The 12,334-nt window shown below is 53.5% G+C and overlaps 1 protein-coding gene across 1 annotated transcript in view; it reads left to right on the plus strand.

Annotated features, from left to right (window-relative positions):
• Positions 1-232: 232 nt before the first annotated feature.
• The window catches only part of Prkcd (protein kinase C delta), a 30,326-nt gene continuing 18,224 nt past the window's right edge, over positions 233-12,334 (plus strand). Inside the window, exon 1 of the mRNA XM_005348751.2 lies at positions 233-474. The gene's annotated coding sequence lies outside the window, so the exon portion shown is untranslated. The remainder of the gene's footprint in view (positions 475-12,334) is intronic.

Here is a 12,334-nt window from a genome sequence, read left to right on the forward strand (position 1 = left end):
CTGTGCCCCCACTTTGGCCTCAGAGTATAAAATAGTCCCCAGAGTGGCTTGCGTGCCACTGGCGGGCGAGGCGCAACTGAGAGCCAAAGAGGCCTGAGACCTGAGGCTGAAAGAGGCTGAGACGCGCCGGACCCCCGGTTCTCGTGGGCGGAGTTTCGAAGGGGCGGGCGCCCGTGGGGCGGGTCCTGAGTGTGGGCGGGGCCAGGGCCGGCACCTGGGTGAGGTCGCGCAGCCCCGCCCCCTCGCACTTCCGTGTGCCGCGGCGCCAGAGCAGGAGGCGGCGGCCGCGGGATCCCGCGAGCGGCCCCCGGACTTCTACCCTCGGTGCCGGGACCCTTCCGGTCCCCACTGGCCGCCGGGCCAATCCTCACCAGGCCGGTGCTGACCTCCCCGTCCACGCGCATCGGGGAAAGCCTCGCCGCGAGACAGACCCCGGTCCTCCGGGACCCCTGGCGCCTGGCCCTGCGTCGGGAGGTGAGTGCGAGCTGGGCCCGGGCGCGGGGTCCGAGCTAACTCGAGGGCGCAGCGGCCTTTTGCCCTTCTTCTCTCTCCGATGGCTTCCTTTCCCCTCTTCCTTCCTCGGTTCCTGGTTCTAAAACTGAGAAACTGAGCCATTAGAAGCCGGAGTCCCGCCGAGCACGGAGACCCGCCGGTGCCTCTGTCTGACATTCTCTTCGACGGCAGGAGCCCAGGCGTTACTGCTCCCGGCATCTTTACCCTTCTGGGCGCCTTCAACTCCACCGAGGGTCCGTGCGATCCTCCGGAATCTCCCGAGGGCCTCTACACGTTCGTCGGTCCCCACCCCCTCTTGCCTGGTCCTCCTCTCCCAGGCCGAGTCTGCTGCCCCCTTGCCGTCCGTGTACTCCGTCTCCCTACGCCCGCCAGACCCGCCGCCCCCTCGACCCAGTCCTCCCGGAGCCGCGCCCCCGGCCCACGCTCGCAGGCCCCTGCCAGTCCAGCCTCCGGTCCTTTTCCACCACTGGGGGAGGCCGGGCCGCCCGTAGTCCTAGCCTCCTGCGCCTGGGTCCCAGGCGGGCGGACCGGCGCGGCGCCTCCTCCTCGCCCTATCTCTGCTCTCGGTCTCAGTGTCTTGGCTCTCCGTCTGTCTCTGGGCTGGGCGTGGCTCCAGTTCTTACCATTTCCCCGGTCCTCTCCGCCCCTCGGAGCCCCCTCTCCCGGTAGCCTTTGCCTGGTGCTGTCAGTCTCTGTCCCACAGGAGAGACGCCACTCCCTCTGGGGGGCCTAGTAAGGTGATAGGGCTGCAGTGATGGGAGTGCCCTGCCCTGCTGGCTGGCATCAGAGAGGGAGACCAAAAACACCACCACAACGGTTCCCACTTCCCCAACTTCCTCGGTATAGGAGAGGGGAGGGAAGCGGGCCTCACTAAGCAACCCCACTTAAACCTGTCAGGAGGATTTAGAATAAGTGGGGGGGGGCGTGGGATTCCTTTCTCCTCTGGTTCCTACCTTGGGCCCTTGGAGGAGCTTAACTTCTGTTGCTGTCTGTGTTTGGGCCTGTGGGTATGTTATGTATCTTGTCTCCTTGTGTATTGTTTGTCACTGTAGGACTTTCTCGGTGTCCTGTTCCACGTGTGACTTGCTTGTATGTTTATGACTATGTGTCTTGAGGCTTTATGCTTGACTCTTACAACGTTATACATCATGTCTTGGCGAAGGCGAATTGCCATTGGTCTCCCCTCTATTTTGTGATATGTGTCTTTGCTTGCTCATGTGTGTATATGTATCCATATGTGTCCCAAAAGTCCTATGTGCACCATGTAATGGTGACCATCTGGCCATGAGTAGATCCTTTAATTATAGGAGCCCACACTATAGGCAGGCCAACCCACAAGGCTTGTGTGTGAGTGTGTCTGTTTAAGAGTGCCTACAATCGTTTTCGGTTCTTCCCCGCTGCTGCTGATCTTCTATGCCCAGGCTGATCTGGTATAGAGGGAGGGGACTGGTCCTTGGGTTTCCTCGTTCCTGCTGTGGATTAGCCTGGGTGTGGTGAGCAGCCCAGCCGAGGGTGGTTGTGGTGTACTGGTGTGTTTCCTCAGTGGCAGTATCTGTGTGATGGTGTAAAGGCTTTGGTATATGACAAGACCATGCTGAGGGTGACACTGGCAGTCCGGGGCTGTAATGGGAGAGCGTGACTGGTAGGAGACGCGTGGTCTGACAGTATGCAGGTGTTGAGGCGTGACAGTGGCTGTGGATAACAGCAACAGGAGGGTGTGAGAGGGTATGGGCAGTAGGACTAGGAGGGATGCTGGGTGCCCAGCTGTGGGTAAGCTTACTGGAGAACAGGAGGTGCTGGGTGTGTGTGCTCTGCATGCAGAAGCCCAGCCCTGGCTGCTGGAGAGAAGGAGAAACCTGGAGAAAGTTCTGGGTTTGCAGTGATATGCTCAAGACTTCAGGTTCTGGACCAAAAAAGCCATGGGCTCTGTAAGAGTAGGAGTCCCTGGGAGGCAGAGGCAGGCGGATCTCTGTGAGTTTGAGGCCAGCCTGGTCGTCTACAGAGCTAGTTCCAGGACAGGCTCCAAAGACACAGAGAAACCCTAACTCGAAAAAAAAAAAAAAAAAAAAAAAAAAAAAAAAAAAAAAAAAAAAAAAAAAAAAAACAAAAAAAAAAGACTAGGAGTCCCAAGCCAGGCCTCTGTATGCTGAGTTTTCTTTGTAGAGCAGAGAAATTGAGGACTCAGATTCTTCAGTAGTCTTGGCTACCACACATGTGAGGTCTTATGTGGGGACCGTTCCTGGCTGGCTGCCCTAGTCTTCTGGAATCTGGGACCATATTTCCCTTGTAGCGTGTCGTTTGCCTCTTCCTGCCTCCCTGACTAGGCTGCAGGCAGGAAGGAGGATTCTCCGGAGTACCAGAACCCAGACCTGTTCAACCCTGCTCAGCCCCACCCCAACCGGCCCCCAATCTCTGTAGCTATGGTGGGGGGAGTGGGGGTGACTCAGAACTGTGATTATTGCAGGGTTCTGACACCATTTATCTGGCACAGCTAATTGGAGTTTAAATTTAAACTGGAAATCATTTAAGTACTGATGGCAAGATAAAGCCTGAGGCTGCCTCTGCTTCAGGAAGTAGAGATGGGGTCTCTAGTTGGGGGAGTGGGACTTCTTTGTTGTTGTTTTTCGAGAAAGTGTTTCTCTGTGTACCTGCCCTGGAACTCCCTCTGCAGACCGGGATGACCTCTGACTCACAGAGATCCACCTGCCTCTGCCTTCCAAGTGCTGGGATTAAAAGTGTGCACCACCACTGCCCTGCAAGGGGTGGGACTTTTTGAGGGGACCTAGCTTGCAGTGGGAATGCCAGATACTTAGGCTAGGACCCTGTGCTGCCTTTGCCATTCCTCCTGGTCAGGATATCTCTAGGCCTCAGTGTGTTCAACTGTACAAGGGTGCGATAGTCATGTGAGAATCACCTGAGACCACGAAACAAGGACCGAGATGAATTACTATTACTACTCTGTCCTCTTGCTTTCTTAGTGGCACTGAACCTGGGACCCTACTTGGAAGGATCACTGAACTCTTCTTTTTTTAGTTTTTGAGACAATCACATTAGGTTGCCCAGTCTGGCCATGAACTTTCTTTCCGTGTAGCACACATTCACCTTGAATTTTTGCTTTTCCTGCCTTGGGCCCCTGAGTAACTAGGCTTACAGGTTGTGTTTTACCGTATTACGGTCATCTCTTGCTTTCACTGTGAATCTAGCACAAGAGCTGGCAAGACATGTTTTGAAGCCTCAGAGCCACCTGAGGCATTGGAGCAGTAATATTTCCCCCCAGTTAAAAATTAGGCTTACAGTTGGGCATAGTGACACACCTTTAATCCCAGCACCCAGGATGTAGAGGCAGGTGGATCTTGCAACCAGGGATACACAGAGAAGCTCAGTCTCAAAAAGGTAGGGGTGGGCTGAAAGGCTCACTCAGTTTACATAGTGAATTTGAAGCCAGTCTGGGTGACATGAGACCCTGTTCTTATCTATAACAAAAAGGGGGGGGGGTCAAAGGAATTGTCTGAGGTTGGTGCTTGATTGTGCCCTGCAACTCCAAAACCTTTAGGTCCACCTCCTTGACAGGAGGGTCAGAACAGGTGCTCACCCCCCACCCCTACCATGTTCCATGGCCTCCTTACCATACTCGAAATGTTTTGGACAAGGACACAATGTTCTAGACCCTAACATGGAAGGGACATGTAGCTGGTTCCCAGGAGAATTTGAGCCTAATAGCCAGCGACAGAAGAGAAAGTCAAGCCCAGGGAAGCCTGACCTCCTTCGCCCAGCAATGCTGAGCCGGCCTGTGCTGGCTGTGCGGAGGCTGGCTGGTGCTGGAGCCTGTTTGGCTGAGCCTCCCAGCTCAGCTGTTTTCTCCTGTTTCTACAGGTCTGCTGGGAATTGGCCCAGGCAAGGGCGTTGGGCCTACTTACTTCTGGTGGTTAGTGAGTGACTGCTGCAGCAGGAGCCGGGAGGCCTGGGTAGGATGGATCGTCTAGGGCAGATGGGCATGGCACTGTGCCAGGGTACCCTTTCTCTTCAAGACTTGTCTTCTTCCATTGGGACTGGCTGGATCCCAAGTTGCATTAAAAAGCTGTGATCTGGGTGTGAAGCAGAGTGTCTAGCAGAGGTGCCCATTGCTTTGTCCATAAGGGGCTTCCTGCTTGATACCTGGCTGTGGCTTTGACCTTGGAATTCAGAGGACTGGAACCCCAGTACTGAGAGAGAAGATGCTATGACACTGCTTTTGGTCAGTTTGAGGGACAGTAGCATGTAAACCAAGGGTTGCGTCAGCTTTCCTGTGCTTCCTCAAACTGCCCTCGTGTCGCAGGAAACAGGTTCACCTGTGCCCCGTGGTGCGTCGAGTGCTTGTCTGGAATAGGATGGCGTCTCCCAGGGGGACCGAGTGGTCTCCTACTTCTCCCTTGTCTCCTCAGCCTCCTGATTCAGAGCTGAGCTCTGCTGGGCACTGTCTTTGAGGGATGCCAGGGGAAGGCTGCAAGTCTCTGAAGTTAGCAGTGCCCCTATTGGGCCAGGCTTGCTTCCTTGAGCCCCTGTTGACAAAGTCCTCTGACCTAGGTGCCCCAGCTCTGTGGTAGTGTGCTTAGTGTGTGAAGCCCTCGTATAAGCCCCAGCACCCAAAACAAACAGAAAAAAAAAGAAGAAACAGGAGGAAGGAGGAAGGAAGTAGTTCTGTGTGTGCCTGGAGGAGCCCCTGTGAGCAGAGGTCTGCATGTGCGTACACACATGCATGTGTGTGTCCTGGAATCCGCAGAGTGACAGGGCAGGCTGGCAAGGGTGGTTTCCCTTCAGGGGTCCCTTGATCAGCCCCATTCCCACTCTCTGGCTGTTAGCCACTGTTAGTGCAGGACTTGTGGAGGTGTTTAAAGCATCTCAGTGTGGAGAGGGAGGAGGTTGAGGTTTTCACTCCAGTGGGAATAGGATAAGGGTCCTCTCTGGGTCTTCTATCTATTCATCCTACCCAGGACCTGGTGGGGAGGGGTTGATCTGTTTGGGACTTTCAGCTGCCTGAAGCCAGGGAAGCCAGCTCCTCCCAACACTTAAGCTTTAGGTTTATCAGCCAAGGACCTGACTCCTGCAAACTCAAACATCCTCTGGCTGGCTGGCAGAGACTGCACATGCTCACACAGGTAGACAATGCAGGCTGCACTTGGCATATTCGCCCCAGGCACACACTGCCTCCATGTAAGCACAGTTATTCACATGCATTTCCTCAAGGAACAGACTTATACACTCCTGCAGAGTCGTACTTCCTTCTCTGACTATCCACACACATCACACAATGCCCATGCTAGGTCAGATGGGGAGCCCTGGTCTGGATTGTTACCCACTCTGGCAGTCAGAGTCTGTCACCTGACTGTAAGGGTCTAGGTGGAGCTCAGATCACCAGGGCTAGCTGGGAGGTAGTAGTGCGTGCCTTTAATCCCAGCACTCAGGAGGCAGAGGCAGGTGGATCTCTGTGAGTTCAAGGCCAGCTGGTCAACGTAGATTGACAAATCCACATAGAGAAACCCTGTCTAAAAAAAAAAAAAAAAGAAATCACCAGGGTTGGAGGAAGTTAGGCCATAGTGTGAGGGGGATCTGCCCACATGACCTAGGCCCCCAGGCTGACCAGGGTTTGACTTTGGAGATAAGGGCACAAGTGTGGAGGAGGTTCTAGTCAGCTGCTGCAAGCTGTGGCTAATGCCACAGAAGAGGAAGTGAGTGGGCTGTTTGGTCATGGGGCCAAGGTGATCATAGGCCAATGGGGGACCTACAGCTGCTATGTCCTCACACTCTACCTGGAGAGAGTGGAGTTGCTGAATTCTGCGGCCTGCCCAGCAGCACATTTTCCTCCTGGGGCCCAGTCTCCGAGGCTTGGGCCCAGGAAAGAGACCCAGCTGGTCCAAGATGTTTCTGGAGACTCACTTCCTCTGGGCTGCCCAGGAAGTGGTTTCAGAGTAGGACTGACCAGCTCTGCCTGTGGCTTGCTTCACCCCAGTTCTGCCTATGAGGGGAGTAGTGTCTGACCCGTGGGTTAGGCCAGTTGATCAGGCTTTCCATACCAAGACTGTCCAGGCTTGTCTGAAACTCTGATGGAAGACAAGGGCCTGAGACCAATAAGTTGCCTGCAGCCCCACAACCCCAGGTCCTCCCTTGTTCCAAGCCTGTAAGCCAGAGCACAGGAACTTCAGCACCAGTAGGCACTGCCACCTGCAAGGGGCTGTGTTCTGAAAATTAGGAGGCACCAAGCAGCCGTGTGGATAAATCTGTGCAAGTGGTTTTCACACCCAGTACCTTGGTTTTTTTCTCTGACAATGATGTTTATATTCACTTTTATGAGCTACTTGGGAAACAGCAGATAATGTATGCAAAATAGCAGGAACTGGCTGAGTGGTGGTGGTGCACTGCTTTGATCTAAGCCCTTGGGAGACCGAGGCAAGTGGATCTCTGCGTTCAGTGCCAGCCTGGTCTACAAAGTGAGTTCCAGGACAGTCAGGGCTACACAGAGAAACCCTGTCTTGAAAAATAAAAAAAACCCACAACTATAAAACAAACAAACAATAGCAGGAACTGAAGGCATGGAAAGCACTTAGTGCCTGGTACAGAGTGACTAACTATTCAGGTCTATTAAATGATATTAATAATGTGCCATTATTGTTTGATGGGCTGGGACTGGCCGGGTGCCACAGCCACCTGGCTATTAGATCTGTGACTCTCTCATTCTGTTAGTTCTGTTGCTACCCACAATAGTAGGCATTGGGGAGGGCTCTATTGATTTGGTGTTCCTATGTCCTCTTCAGAAGGGGCCCCAGGGCAGAGTAGCTATGCCCAGTCAGCAGCACAGTCTGCTCTTATTTGTGTCCCCTTCGCTCCCTTTCAAAATGAGGAAAACAGATCTCACAACAGTGTATGACGAGAAGGGAAAGGCAGCCCACAACTAGCTGCTTAGGGCTCTTCTCCGCTCCTCTCTGCTTGGGCCCATAATGAGGAGGTGGGTGATGAGCCCTCTTATCCGGTTGCCTATCCTTGGGACCCCTGAAGTCACCCTTTGGGTCAGGCATTTGGAACTGATTAGGTTGGAAAGTGAGGCTTGTATGCCCATCCGTGTTGCGTCGCTAATATGTAGCAGTTAGTGGGAGGAACCGTCATGTCCCAGGAATACAGAAAAGGTCAACTTGTCTTTGCCCATTGCTGTTTGGGACCAAGAGGCTGAAAGTCTCTGGCGATGAAGAATGGTAAGGATGGTGGTGTAGCACACAGGCCCAGGAGGTTGGAGGGCTGGAGACCAATGGAAGCTTGTGCCAAATGTAAGGCTATCGTGAAGTTACAGGGGCAATGATGGGCAGAGCAGGGGTGTCCATGTGAGACGTGATGGGAAAGAGCCACTGTGAGGGGTAGGGCATAGGAAAAGAGAACACTGCACACACAAAAGCTCCTCATAGAAGGAACTTGGTTTCAGGGAAGTGAAAGGGTCCCTATAGCCAGGGCACAGGGATGAGGAGAAGGCAGCTGCCCTCAGGGAGGCCAAGGCTACAGGTAGATAGATCTGGTGGGAAACACTAGGAGCTGAGTCAGGGGTGACAGGGTTTACTTTGTCTTAAAAGTTTTGAAAGCCCTGTTGGGAGCTGGGACATCAGAATTAGTGGGGGAAGGTGAGCTGTAGGGAGGCAGGTATTCCAACTGGGCTTGGCAGTAGCTACCAGGTTGGGGTAGGAGGTGGAATCAGAAGAGGTTTGGAAGCTCACTACAAAGGTAGGCTTGGGAGTGGGCTGTGTGGGGAAGGCAGGCAAGCAGAAAACAGGCCCCAGGTTTCTGGCCTGATGACTGTGAACGTGGGCACTCTGGCAGATGAAGATACATGGAAGCAGGGCATTAGTAGGCTGCTGTAGGCTAATTTGAACTTTTTTTTTTTTTGACTCATTCATGCGGTGAGGTTGGAGAGCCAGGTGGGCATGTACGCCTACAGTATAGGGTTCTAGGTCCAAAGTGAGACCTGAGAATCTAAAGCCAGGCTGGGGAGGAAAGGGCCTCCCTTTGGTGGGAAAACTTGGAAGACCTCAGATACAGGATAGAACAGCTGTCCCTCAGAGGTCCCTCCTGGGGCCAGGAGGGCAGGCCTGTGGTCGTTGAGCTGCTGTTTTCACAACAGCAGAAGCTTTGGATCACATCTCTAGACATGTTGAGTAAACAGGCCTGCCACTAGGCCTAGACTGGATCAGATGTCTATGTGGTATAGACTGCAGGGCTGGTGGGGACATGGTAGGAGGATGTCTGGAGTTCACCAGTGGCAGAGCCAGAGAAAGCTTATGAGTCTAGGTTATCAAGACATGGAGATTTCTGGGCCATGAGGAGCTATTGTTGACTGTGGACTCAACGACAGTAGCCTAGCTGGGATCCTGGAGTAGCAGGCAGTTTAGGGCATCCCACAGCTGGATTAACCCCAAGAGGATCAAAGACACCTGGAGATGGGTAGTGGGGCAGGTGGGAGAGAGAGGGCCAGGTGGAGGATGGCGGGGTGCAGCTTCTGTGTATATCTCTGCCTCACTCCAGGCCCCATGCTCAGCATGGTCTATGGGTGTGATCATTCCCGTATTGCAGATGGAGATACTAGAGAGGCTTGGCCATATTCTAAACTATATCCACCCAACCCTTTTAGGCCTGAGCTCACCAGTTTATTTATTAACTTGTGAGGGGATGGCCCACATATGGGTGCTCCTAGCTTTTCCAGCTTTCTCCAGATCCCTGAGGTGCTAGGCCTGTCCTCCACACATTGCCCATCTTGGAGGTTATAGACAGGTAGCAAAAGACCAAAGTGGCCATTTTGCCTTCTCCCGGACACAAAATAGTTTATTGTTATAAATCTGAACATTCTGGGGACCCTCTTTGAGAGGGGGTGGAGAGACTTGGGACCACCAACTGGGGGGCACTAGAGCAGTCCCCCTCTGCAAACATAGTCCCTCAGCCCTTATACGTCTGATGGGCAGGTCTAAGAGTTTGAGCTGGAAACTCTTTCCCCTCCCCTCTCCCTTCCCCCTCCTGGCCCCCATTGGCTTTGTGGCTTTGATTTAATTGCTCAGCCTCTTGGTCATCTTCTGTAGTGTGAGCCTGGGGCTCATGGAGGGCATGTGTGGGCTGCCCCCACCACAGCACTTAAAGTCCTCCCTCAGTCACCAGGTCTGTGACTGCCACTTGTGAGCTCCAGCTTCAGCATTGGCTCACTTCCTCTCAGGGCCCTGCAGGCAGGTGGGCAAGTTGAGGCCTGCCTTGGGATGTGCTTGACCAGCCTGTCCTTTCCTTCTGTATTTTGAATTCTCTTTGGATCTTCTGAAGAGGAAAACTCATCCTGGCCCGGTTCCTTGCTATCTTTCTCATTCCCTCCTTTTCTCTCCAGCCATTGTGCCCAAGGATCCTGTGACAGGAGAAGCCATACTCGGTGCCAGATCTATCAGATATGCAAGGTCCTTCCAGGTCTCTGAGTTTCTCTTTGCCTAGAGTGTGTCTGTTACCTGTCTGTATATTATGACTTAGCACACTGTGTGTGTGTGTGTGTGTGTGTGTGTGTGTGTGTGTGTTATCCTAGGGCAGGGTGTGTGTAGCTCTGTGTGTGTCTGCCTTCGAAGGAGACTCCTCATGCGTGTGTTTAGGTTAGCTGGTGTGCCCATGTGTGTACATGTGTGTGGTTGTTTTTGGAGAATCCTGGATGTTCTCCCTCCACATGGCTTCTCACAGAGAACCTCTTGTCCTCGAAGGAGCTGGCTTCAGGCTTGGGCCATGAAGGGCTTTTGATTATCCCTCATGGATACCTGCAATTTTTCCATTCATTGAGCTCAGAGAGTCCTGATCCTGGGGGTCTGTGAGAAAACTATAGTTCTGAGCCCAGTGCAGGCTTGAAGCATTCCTACCCCATGTGTGTTGGCAGAAGACTTGTGAGCCATTGGACAGGAACCCGACCGAGTCCTGGCTCTCAGGCTGGACGCCCTCCAGCCACCCCAGCCAGGAGACATTTATGGCCTCTTTTCTACTTCAGTGCTCTCACTCCCGATCCTCACTGCCTGAGCAAACCCTGGCCCCATCCTGCTCCGTCCTCCTCTGCCTTCCACCACACTGTGTCCCATCAGCCTGTTCTGTCTGGGGTACTCACTCAGGGACCAGCCTGGGACTGAGGCAAACCTTTGTGGTTCCAGTCCCCACCTGTTTTGTGCAGTCATGTCACTGCGTGCATATTTTCCTGAGAAGATCCCAGCTTTCACTGGATTCTTAGGGTAGCCCGACCCCTGTGCAACTGGAAAGGTACGGCTATGCCACCCAGGACCCACTTCCTATGCCCATGCACTGTGTTTGGGATTCTTTTTGGTTTTGAGGTAGGGTCCTTCTGTAGCTCTTGCTGAGTGATGGAATTACAGACAGTGCCCACCACACTGGCATGTAACTAACCCAGGTTTTCATGGTTTTGTGTGTGTATGTGTTGGATTGAGTTGAATTGATTGAGGGTCTTATACTGAGTTCTATCAGCATAAGCTCTTAGCAGTGAGATTCTTGAGCGGCCATCACGTAGCCAGGAGAGAGATGATGGAAGTCGAGGGAGAGACACCATCCCACCTACAACAAACCCAAGTCCTCAGCACTTGAGACAGTGGCACAGATTACTAGTCAGCAGCAGCTGCCTTCATCAGGAGTGAGGAAAGATTACCAGGGCTGGCTTTTGGATTGGTACATGAGAAGAAGGCCATTCTGGCTGAGGAGACACTGCACAGGTTCATGGGGGCTGACAGGTGAGGTGCCAAGCAGCCAGAGGGATTTGAGATGGAGACCAAGATGGGGCCAGGGTGTAGGAAGCCTTAAATGGCAGGTTAAGGTATCTGACTTCTAGGAACAGTGCTAGCTGAGAAGGTTCCATGCTGTGGGAAGGTCACAGCTGAGAGAGGGTGCTGTGGTTGAAAGCAGGGAGGAATAAGAGCATTGAAGAGTCAGGGAAGGAGAGTACATGGTCCCGAGGGGTGGCAAGGACATGAGGCCAGTCCCATGGAAGGCATTCCCTGCTCTGGGACCTGGCTGTTACCAGACCATGGGCTCTGGTAGAGGCCATCTCTCTGCTCTTCCTGCTGGCCCTGTTTTCTGAGTTGTGAAAACCCATGGCCTCCTTGACCTGGTTCTGTCTGGGAATTCCACCATGGAGGTCAGCCTCCCAGGTGCTTCTGTTCACAGGCCCAGATTGGTTGTTCTTCATGCCGACTCTGTTCTTTACAACTGCAGGGCCAGCTTCTTCTACTCTGCTTGTCACAGCACCTCTCAATCCATCCCATCCCTCTCTCCCTCTCTCCCTCGCAGGCCTATACACCGAGTAGGTGACAGCCCCAGGAGGGCATCACTTTGCTGCCACTGGCATCTAGTCCAGCTCTGTACTACCAGGAGCTCTCTTTTGGAGATGTCTCCAGCTCCTTGTAGTACATTGAAAACTAAGGTCAAGGTTCTGCATAAAAGGTCTCAGATCCCACAGACTCCCTCTACCTGGTCTGGTTCTGTCTCACAGGCCGTAGGGTTTTGTCCACTGGACAGTGGGGAAGGCTGGGACTGGGGATGAGAAGAGAGACCTCGATCAGACTGCTATGGGAAAGTGTGGACAGGCTCAAGAAAACATCAGCTGAAGCGCCTGGTGGGTCATCTGACTTCTTCAACAGCTACCCGGGAGCAAAGCCCTGAGGAGCCCTGATCCTACTTCATGTAGCCTCTGCCACTCGCACCTGCCTACCTCAGACTAGCACTCCCTGCCTGCCCATAGGAGGTGCCATTCTGCTGCCAGCCCGTGCCTCCCTGGTCACATTGAGGCTAGCCT

The sequence above is a fragment of the Microtus ochrogaster genome, chromosome 6 (genome assembly GCF_000317375.1).
Source record: "Microtus ochrogaster isolate Prairie Vole_2 chromosome 6, MicOch1.0, whole genome shotgun sequence".
Taxonomy (NCBI): domain Eukaryota; kingdom Metazoa; phylum Chordata; class Mammalia; order Rodentia; family Cricetidae; genus Microtus; species Microtus ochrogaster.